General features: G+C 43.3%; 2 long non-coding RNA genes across 2 annotated transcripts; one reads left to right on the top strand and one right to left on the bottom strand.

Annotated features, from left to right (window-relative positions):
- Positions 1-30: 30 nt before the first annotated feature.
- On the bottom strand, positions 31-3,386 carry LOC127929736 (uncharacterized). The gene is made up of 6 exons (XR_008135948.1): positions 3,342-3,386; positions 3,228-3,303; positions 2,970-3,117; positions 2,475-2,554; positions 2,078-2,191; positions 31-179 (listed from the first exon to the last, which is right to left on the bottom strand). It is a non-coding gene; the product is annotated as an uncharacterized LOC127929736 (long non-coding RNA).
- Positions 3,387-4,885: 1,499 nt separating this feature from the next.
- LOC127929738 (uncharacterized) lies at positions 4,886-5,569 on the top strand. Its single transcript, XR_008135953.1, has 3 exons — positions 4,886-5,255; positions 5,319-5,381; positions 5,445-5,569. It is a non-coding gene; the product is annotated as an uncharacterized LOC127929738 (long non-coding RNA).
- Positions 5,570-10,438: the final 4,869 nt, after the last annotated feature.

The following is a 10,438-nucleotide window of genomic DNA, read 5'->3' as shown; positions in this document are numbered from 1 at the left end:
CACTAGAACAGCTGACTAATCTAACACCTGCCTCAGACCACTAGAACAGCTGAGTAATCTACCACCTGCCTCAGACCACTAGAACAGCTGAGTAATCTAACACCTGCCTCAGACCACTAGAACAGCTGAGTAATCTAACACCTGCCTCAGACCACTAGAACAGCTGAGTAATCTAACACCTGCCTCAGACCACTAGAACAGGTGAGTAATCTACCACCTCAGACCACTAGAACAGCTGACTAATCTAACACCTGCCTCAGACCACTAGAACAGGTGAGTAATCTACCACCTCAGACCACTAGAACAGCTGACTAATCTAACACCTGTCTCAGACCACTAGAACAGGTGAGTAATCTACCACCTGTCTCAGACCACTAGAACAGGTGAGTAATCTACCACCTCAGACCACTAGAACAGCTGAGTAATCTACCACCTGCCTCAGACCACTAGAACAGCTGACTAATATAACACCTGCCTCAGACCACTAGAACAGCTGAGTAATCTAACACCTGCCTCAGACCACTAGAACAGCGGACTAATCTAACACCTGTCTCAGACCACTAGAACAGCTGAGTAATCTACCACCTGCCTCAGACCACTAGAACAGCTGACTAATCTAACACCTGTCTCAGACCACTAGAACAGCTGAGTAATCTAACACCTGTCTCAGACCACTAGAACAGCTGAGTGATCTAACACCTGTCTCAGACCACTAGAACAGCTGAGTAATTTAACACCTGTCTCAGACCACTAGAACAGCTGAGTAATCTACCACCTCAGACCACTAGAAGAGGTGAGTAATCTACCACCTCAGACCACTAGAACAGCTGAGTAATCTACCACCTGCCTCAGACCACTAGAACAGCTGAGTAATCTAACACCTGTCTCAGACCACTAGAACAGCTGAGTAATCTAACACCTGTCTCAGACCACTAGAACAGGTGAGTAATCTACCACCTCAGACCACTAGAACAGCTGATTAATCTAACACCTGCCTCAGACCACTAGAACAGCCGAGTAATCTAACACCTGCCTCAGACCACTAGAACAGCTGAGTAATCTACCACCTGCCTCAGACCGCTAGAACAGCTGAGTAATTTAACACCTGCCTCAGACCACTAGAACAGCTGAGTAATCTAACACCTGCCTCAGATCACTAGAACAGCTGAGTAATCTACCACCTCAGACCACTAGAACAGCTGAGTAATCTACCACCTCAGAAGACTAGAACAGCTGAGTAATCTACCACCTCAGACCACTAGAACAGCTGAGTAATCTAACACCTGCCTCAGACCACTAGAACAGGTGAGTAATCTACCACCTCAGACCACTAGAACAGCTGAGTAATCTACCACCTGCCTCAGACCACTAGAACAGCAGACTAATATAACACCTGCCTCAGACCACTAGAACAGCTGAGTAATCTAACACCTGCCTCAGACTACTAGAACAGCTGAGTAATCTAACACCTGCCTCAGACCACTAGAACAGCTGAGTAATCTACCACCTGTCTCAGACCACTAGAACAGCTGAGTAATCTAACACCTGCCTCAGACTACTAGAACAGCTGAGTAATCTAACACCTGCCTCAGACCACTAGAACAGCTGAGTAATCTACCACCTGTCTCAGACCACTAGAACAGCTGAGTAATCTAACACCTGCCTTAGACCACTAGAACAGCTGAGTAATCTACCACCTGTCTCAGACCACTAGAACAGCTGAGTAATCTAACACCTGTCTCAGACCACTAGAACAGCTGAGTAATCTACCACCTGCCTTAGACCACTAGAACAGCTGAGTAATCTAACACCTGTCTCAGACCACTAGAACAGCTGAGTAATCTAACACCTGCCTTAGACCACTAGAACAGCTGAGTAATCTACCACCTGTCTCAGACCACTAGAACAGCTGAGTAATCTAACACCTGTCTCAGACCAATAGAACAGCTGAGTAATCTACCACCTGTCTCAGACCACTAGAACAGCTGAGTAATCTAACACCTGTCTCAGACCACTAGAACAGCTGAGTAATCTAACACCTGCCTCAGACCAATAGAACAGCTGAGTAATCTAACACCTGTCTCAGACCACTAGAACAGCTGAGTAATCTACCACCTGCCTCAGACCACTAGAACAGCTGAGTAATCTAACACCTGCCTCAGACCACTAGAACAGCTGAGTAATCTAACACCTGTCTCAGACCACTAGAACATCTGAGTGATCTAACACCTGCCTCAGACCACTAGAACATCTGAGTAATCTAACACCTGCCTCAGACCACTAGAACAGCTGAGTAATCTAACACCTGCCTCAGACCGCTAGAACAGCTGAGTAATCTAACACCTGTCTCAGACCACTAGAACAGCTGAGTAATCTACCACCTCAGACCACTAGAACAGCTGAGTAATCTACCACCTCAGACCGCTAATCTAACACCTGCCTCAGACCGCTAGAACAGCTGAGTAATCTAACACCTGCCTCAGACCACTAGAACAGCTGAGTAATCTAACACCTGCCTCAGACCACTAGAACAGCTGAGTAATCTAACACCTGCCTCAGACCGCTAGAACAGCTGAGTAATCTACCACCTCAGACCACTAGAACAGCTGAGTAATCTACCACCTCAGACCGCTAATCTAACACCTGCCTCAGACCGCTAGAACAGCTGAGTAATCTAACACCTGTCTCAGACCACTAGAACAGCTGAGTAATCTAACACCTGCCTCAGACCACTAGAACAGCTGAGTAATCTACCACCTCAGACCACTAGAACAGCTGAGTAATCTACCACCTCAGACCACTAGAACAGCTGAGTAATCTACCACCTCAGACCACTAGAACAGGTGAGTAATCTAACACCTGCCTCAGACCACTAGAACAGCTGAGTAATCTAACACCTGTCTCAGACCACTAGAACAGCTGAGTAATCTACCACCTCAAACCACTAGATCAGCTGAGTAATCTACCACCTCAGACCACTAGAACAGCTGAGTAATCTAACACCTGCCTCAGACCACTAGAACAGCTGAGTAATCTAACACCTGTCTCAGACCACTAGAACAGCTGAGTAATCTAACACCTGCCTCAGACCACTAGAACAGCTGAGTAATCTAACACCTGCCTCAGACCACTAGAACATCTGAGTAATCTACCACCTCAGACCACTAGAACAGGTGAGTAATCTAACACCTGCCTCAGACCACTTGAACAGCTGAGTAATCTAACACCTGTCTCAGACCACTAGAACAGCTGAGTAATCTACCACCTGCCTCAGACCACTAGAACAGCTGAGTAATCTAACACCTGTCTCAGACCCCTAGAACAGCTGAGTAATCTAACACCTGCCTCAGACCACTAGAACAGCTGAGTAATCTAACACCTGTCTCAGACCACTGGAACAGCTGAGTGAGTCATTCCATTATTTCTTGCCCTTCCGCATGACTTTATACACAGAAGATCACCACCTTCCGGAGACACCTGAAACCCCACCTCTTTAAGGAATACCTAGGATAGGATAAGTATTCCCTCTCACCCCCCTTTAAGATTTAGATGCACTATTGTAAAGTGACTGTTCCACTGGATGTCATAAGGTGAATGCACCAATTTGTAAGTCGCTCTGGATAAGAGCGTCTGCTAAATGACTTAAATGTAAATGTAAATGTAAGATCTCTGCTAAACATATAATCACATGGTTTATCAGTCTCTCTGTGACTGCAGATGAATTCAGAACAACGTTGACTACAAATACAAAGTTGCCAATGTCTTTGCACAGTTTCAACTGTTCTGCCTTATCATCATTCTCCTGTCCTTTTCCTAAGTGTGCGTTCTCTAATTCTCTCCTTCTCTCTTTCTTTCTCTCTCTCGGAGGACCTGAGCCCTAGGACCATGCCCCAGGACTACCTGACATGATGACTCCTTGCTGTCCCCAGTCCACCTGACCGTGCTGCTGCTCCAGTTTCAACTGTTCTGCCTTATTATCATTCGACCATGCTGGTAATGTATGAACATTTGAACATCTTGGCCATGTTCTGTTATAATCTCCACCCGGCACAGCCAGAAGAGGACTGGCCTCCCCACATAGCCTGGTTCCTCTCTAGGTTTCTTCCTAGGTTCTGGCCTTTCTAGGGAGTTTTTCCTAGCCACCGTGCTTCTACACCTGCATTGCTTGCTGTTTGGGGTATTAGGCTGGGTTTCTGTACAGCACTTTGAGATATCAGCTGATGTACGAAGGGCTATATAAATACATTTGATTTGATTTTGCCAATGTCTTTGCAGTTGATTCAAACAAGGGACTTCTACAAATGTGCTTCAAATGAAAACTGAGATGACTGCATTAAACTATGAACTGTAGGCTGTAGGCCTATTTCAATCATATTGTTCAATGTATTGAGTTCTATTTTGCTACTTGTAGACTACTGTCTGTAATATGTCTCAATATATTTAATGGTGTGTATCCTAACATGAACACAATGATGTGCCAAATTGGGGATTTAGTGCATTTTTATTTGGTAAGAATTAGACTAAGCCTCCTCAATACTTGAAGCCATAGGTGATAATAGAAGCTGATCCGTAGTCAGTATTGTGACATAATTATAATGTTAAGGAAATATTTGAATGGAGAAAACGGATCTGAGAGCAGTGCTCCCTTTCTTTTCATCCTATCAGTATTGATACATGATCCACTAGAAGTGATACCTTGTCGTGCTGCTGGTCCAGTTTGTACTGTTCTGCCTGCGGATATGGAGCTCTGCCCTGTTCACCAGACGTGCTACGCTGCCCTTGTACCTTGTAAATAACAGAAAGGAAATAGTAACAAAAAATAGGAATAATGACGCTACAGGTCACTGAGTCAATGTGCAGGGTACCAGGTAGTTGAGGTAAAAATGAGGCTATAAGGAGTACCAGTACTGAGTCAATGTGCAGGGTACCAGGTAGTTGAGGTAATAATGAGACTATAAGGAGTACCAGTACTGAGTCAATGTGCAGGGTACCAGGTAGTTGAGGTAATAATGAGACTATAAGGAGTACCAGAACTGAGTCAATGTGCAGGGTACCAGGTAGTTGAGGTAATAATGAGACTATAAGGAGTACCAGTACTGAGTCAATGTGCAGGGTACCAGGTAGTTGAGGTAATAATGAGACTATAAGGAGTACCAGTACTGAGTCAATGTGCAGGGTACCAGGTAGTTGAGGTAATAATGAGACTATAAGGAGTACCAGTACTGAGTCAATGTGCAGGGTACCAGGTAGTTGAGGTAAAAATGAGACTATAAGGAGTACCAGTACTGAGTCAATGTGCAGGGTACCAGGTAGTTGAGGTAATAATGAGACTATAAGGAGTACCAGTACTGAGTCAATGTGCAGGGTACCAGGTAGTTGAGGTAATAATGAGACTATAAGGAGCACCAGTACTGAGTCAATGTGCAGGGTACCAGGTAGTTGAGGTAATAATGAGACTATAAGGAGTACCAGTACTGAGTCAATGTGCAGGGTACCAGGTAGTTGAGGTAATAATGAGACTATAAGGAGAACCAGTACTGAGTCAATGTGCAGGGTACCAGGTAGTTGAGGTAATTGAGGTAATATCCACATGTAGGTAGGGGTACAAGTGACTAGGCAATCAGGATAGAGATTACATCTCCTCATCCAGGGAGGTCAGACACACACACACACACACACACACACACACACACACACACACACACACACACACACACACACACACACACACACACACACACACACACACACACACAGGGAGGGAATGTTGTGTTTGTTTAATATTGTTTTACAACTATGTAAATGGACAAAATTATTAGCCTGTGGATTATGAAAACAACAACAATAAATGGGAAAATGGGAGGAGAAATGACTAGAGACACTGTTGTTTATCTCACTGACCAGGACCCATGAGTTCTTCTTACCTTTGTTCAGGTGAAATGTCTTCCTCTCTAAATAATATAGGAGGTTCCATAGACTTGTCACTCTTCAGGGACACACAGCTGGGAACAGGGGAGGCTGGTCTCTCCTGCTTGATTGGACTTCAACACAGCAGAGACAAACATTACATCTCTCATCTACTAAATGTATGGTGTGTTTGGTTTATGTCAGTTTCAATGTTTGTTACACTATAAATGTTTAATAAATATATATTAAATATTTAATGGTAAAATGAACTAGAACATGTTATATTAATTCTGAGTAATTACTAGTTTAGAATTACACATTATTCAGTGCTACTGTAGTTGCTAAATAATAGATTAGTTTAGTTTTCTCCCTGGATACACCACCACTCCCCCTCACAGGAAAAGTTCCATCTACTATAGTACATTCATTGTCAATTCATCAACCAGCATCGACCCGCTCTCCAACTTCTCTCACAAGCAGACAACTCAACTCGTTACTCTGCCATCTCGCGCAAATGAGGGGCATGATGAGGTAAATTCGAAGATGCAGTCTCATCTTTTCTATTCCGAGGCTGTTTAGTCCCAATATGAGATATTAAGAAAATATTTGAAAATGCATGTATACTAAGGTTGAGGATTGAACAGTGATTATTTGGCTGTACATTTTTTATAAATATGTATCAATTAAAAGTTATTCATTCATATACAGCCATTGGGAGCTGAAAAATAAAGTGTGTTTTTCTGGTTAATTCCTTAGATCAGTCTCAAACCTGCCCCACCTATCCTAAACCAATTTCTGGACTTTCACATAGAGGTTACTAAGTCACCTAGTTCAAACTACATTACAAAATAAAACACATGTGGCTTGTTGATCAAGTGTTCTCCCTTCAAATAATGAATGTAATAAAATAACTAATAACTAAAATAAAAACAGCACAGCGCTGTCATGACATTGCCCTCTTTGGGTACAGCGAGGCCCCCTCTCTCTGTCTCCTACAACTAGGCTGCTGTGGTCAGAGAGGTCGCAGTATGGCCACAGTATAGAGACAGAGTGAATTTTCATAGAGAACAAATTCATTTCTTCCACCTCACAGAACTTGAGGTCCGAACAACATTTATGTTCTGGAGGTATAAAAGATGGGTGAAGAATCCAGCTACGAACTGGTCCGTTTGGTGCAATTTTGTGGGGCTCATGGAAGACGGTGTGGCCTCATTACCATAACGCTGTTTATATAATAGCCTCAGATATGAGGTTTACATCTAATTGTTGTATAAGATGAACGAGTGAGGATGATACTGTCCCATGAGCCCAGTTAGGGTCGGGCATCCTGGGACAGGCCCTTTTCTGCAATTGAAAATAAAACCCCACCTTGAGAATTTCTCAACAGACCATGTTTCCCTCAATTACGAGAGGACAAAGGTTGCAGACCAGCCCAAGGTTTGAGTAGACTGCTGAATCTTATAACCATCCCACATCCCACGTGGTTAAACTCTTAGACTAACGATATTGATATTAATGACTAGTCTGCAGCTAGGATTTCGGTATCATTGAACGCGAAGACCGACAACAACCAAACATCTATTCTATAACGACATGAATTAATGTTACTCTGAACTATCCATTCTAACCATGACATGGAGAGAGAGACGGACAATTCTACAAAAGAAAAAACATTTAAACAGCGATCAAGACGACACACTGAGCGTAAATATATATATTGATTGCAATTGTTCATGTGCAAAGGATTAGCATTTCAATTAATATAATTATCAACTGTGTGTTGTCTCATCTCAGTCGACCCCCACTTCCCCTTTGTACACCAAACCGCCATGCCGGTTTATCCCACTAGGGAAAATACACTATAATTTCCTTGTAACTATCTACTGTTTGTTATACATTTCTGTGAATTACTTAGTTAGTAAATAAATGATTTATTTTCTGCGATCCCACTAGGGAAACTCCAATATCATTTCCTTGTAACTATCAAATGTTTGTTTATTCATTTATGTGAATTACTTAGTTAGTAAACACATTGTTTAAGACAATTGATGTGTGACAATTCACTCATAGTGAAGACGTTCGTGCAACAATTTACGACGTTAAAATACTTAATTAATTTGATCAGATAAAATATCTTTGTAATCTGAATATTTTCCTTGGTGCCCCAAATTCCTAGTTAATTACAGTTACATGATTAATCAGTTTAATCGCGTAATAATAATTACAGAGAATCTTTGATAAAAACTAAGTCTTCATTTAATGATAGTAAAGACACGACAGCTCTTAGACAGGTTTTGATGAACAAAATATTCAAAATGCTAACAAATAGTATGTGTTTAAAGCTCTCTTGCTCCTCCCTGTGGCCTTCTGTAACTCATTCGCAACACCTGCTAGGCTCAAAATCTGAGGTAGCAACAGCGTCAGATCTACAAATCAATGAGCTAGACCAATCCATTTGGTTCGCAACTCAATGAACCTGCACAGCATTCACTCAATTCGATGTCAACGAATGAAGATTCCAATGCTTATCAAATTACCCAGCAGCCATTCAGATACAACAAATTGTCACCACAATTAAATAATTCTTAATGAAAACAATCTCTTCTTGCTGCTTAAATTGGCCACATCTTGAAAACAGGGATAGAGACATGTGTTTTGAACAGTTTTTTCTGGAAACCAATATGCGCTCCCAAGTGGTGCAGCGGTCTAAGGCACTGTATCTCAGTATAATAAGTTACCTGCGGTCAGCGGTCTAAGGCACTGCATCTCAGTATAATAAGTTACCTGCGGTCAGCGGTCTAAGGCACTGCATCTCAGTATAATAAGTTACCTGAGGTCAGCGGTCTGAGGCACTGCATCTCAGTATAATAAGTTACCTGAGGTCAGCGGTCTAAGGCACTGCATCTCAGTATAATAAGTTACCTGCGGTCAGCGGTCTAAGGCACTGCATCTCAGTATAATAAGTTACCTGAGGTCAGCGGTCTGAGGCACTGCATCTCAGTATAATAAGTTACCTGCGGTCAGCGGTCTAAGGCACTGCATCTCAGTATAATAAGTCACCTGAGGTCAGCGGTCTAAGGCACTGCATCTCAGTATAATAAGTCACCTGCAGTCAGCGGTCTAAGGCACTGCATCTCAGTATAATAAGTCACCTGCGGTCAGCGGTCTAAGGCACTGCATCTCAGTATAATAAGTCACCTGAGGTCAGCGGTCTAAGGCACTGCATCTCAGTATAATAAGTCACCTGAGGTCAGCGGTCTAAGGCACTGCATCTCAGTATAATAAGTCACCTGAGGTCAGCGGTCTAAGGCACTGCATCTCAGTATAATAAGTTACCTGCAGTCAGCGGTCTAAGGCACTGCATCTCAGTATAATAAGTAACCTGCGGTCAGCGGTCTAAGGCACTGCATCTCAGTATAATAAGTCACCTGCAGTCAGCGGTCTAAGGCACTGCATCTCAGTATAATAAGTTACCTGAGGTCAGCGGTCTAAGGCACTGCATCTCAGTATAATAAGTTACCTGCGGTCAGCGGTCTAAGGCACTGCATCTCAGTATAATAAGTTACCTGCGGTCAGCGGTCTAAGGCACTGCATCTCAGTATAATAAGTCACCTGAGGTCAGCGGTCTAAGGCACTGCATCTCAGTATAATAAGTTACCTGCGGTCAGCGGTCTAAGGCACTGCATCTCAGTATAATAAGTAACCTGCGGTCAGCGGTCTAAGGCACTGCATCTCAGTATAATAAGTTACCTGCGGTCAGCGGTCTAAGGCACTGCATCTCAGTATAATAAGTTACCTGCGGTCAGCGGTCTAAGGCACTGCATCTCAGTATAATAAGTTACCTGCGGTCAGCGGTCTAAGGCACTGCATCTCAGTATAATAAGTCACCTGAGGTCAGCGGTCTAATGCACTGCATCTCAGTATAATAAGTTACCTGCAGTCAGCGGTCTAAGGCACTGCATCTCAGTATAATAAGTAACCTGCGGTCAGCGGTCTAAGGCACTGCATCTCAGTATAATAAGTTACCTGCAGTCAGCGGTCTAAGGCACTGCATCTCAGTATAATAAGTTACCTGAGGTCAGCGGTCTATGGCACTGCATCTCAGTATAATAAGTCACCTGAGGTCAGCGGTCTAAGGCACTGCATCTCAGTATAATAAGTTACCTGAGGTCAGCGGTCTATGGCACTGCATCTCAGTATAATAAGTCACCTGCGGTCAGCGGTCTAAGGCACTGCATCTCAGTATAATAAGTTACCTGCGGTCAGCGGTCTAAGGCACTGCATCTCAGTATAATAAGTCACCTGAGGTCAGCGGTCTGAGGCACTGTATCTCAGTATAATAAGTTACCTGAGGTCAGCGGTCTAAGGCACTGCATCTCAGTATAATAAGTTACCTGCGGTCAGCGGTCTAAGGCACTGCATCTCAGTATAATAAGTTACCTGCGGTCAGAGGTCTAAGGCACTGCATCTCAGTATAATAAGTCACCTGAGGTCAGCGGTCTAATGCACTGCATCTCAGTATAATAAGTTA

This window comes from Oncorhynchus keta, unplaced genomic scaffold (assembly GCF_023373465.1).
Source record: "Oncorhynchus keta strain PuntledgeMale-10-30-2019 unplaced genomic scaffold, Oket_V2 Un_scaffold_9913_pilon_pilon, whole genome shotgun sequence".
Classification (NCBI taxonomy): domain Eukaryota; kingdom Metazoa; phylum Chordata; class Actinopteri; order Salmoniformes; family Salmonidae; genus Oncorhynchus; species Oncorhynchus keta.
The sequence above is the reverse complement of the archived record's forward strand: the minus strand, read 5'-3'. Positions and strand labels throughout refer to the sequence as shown.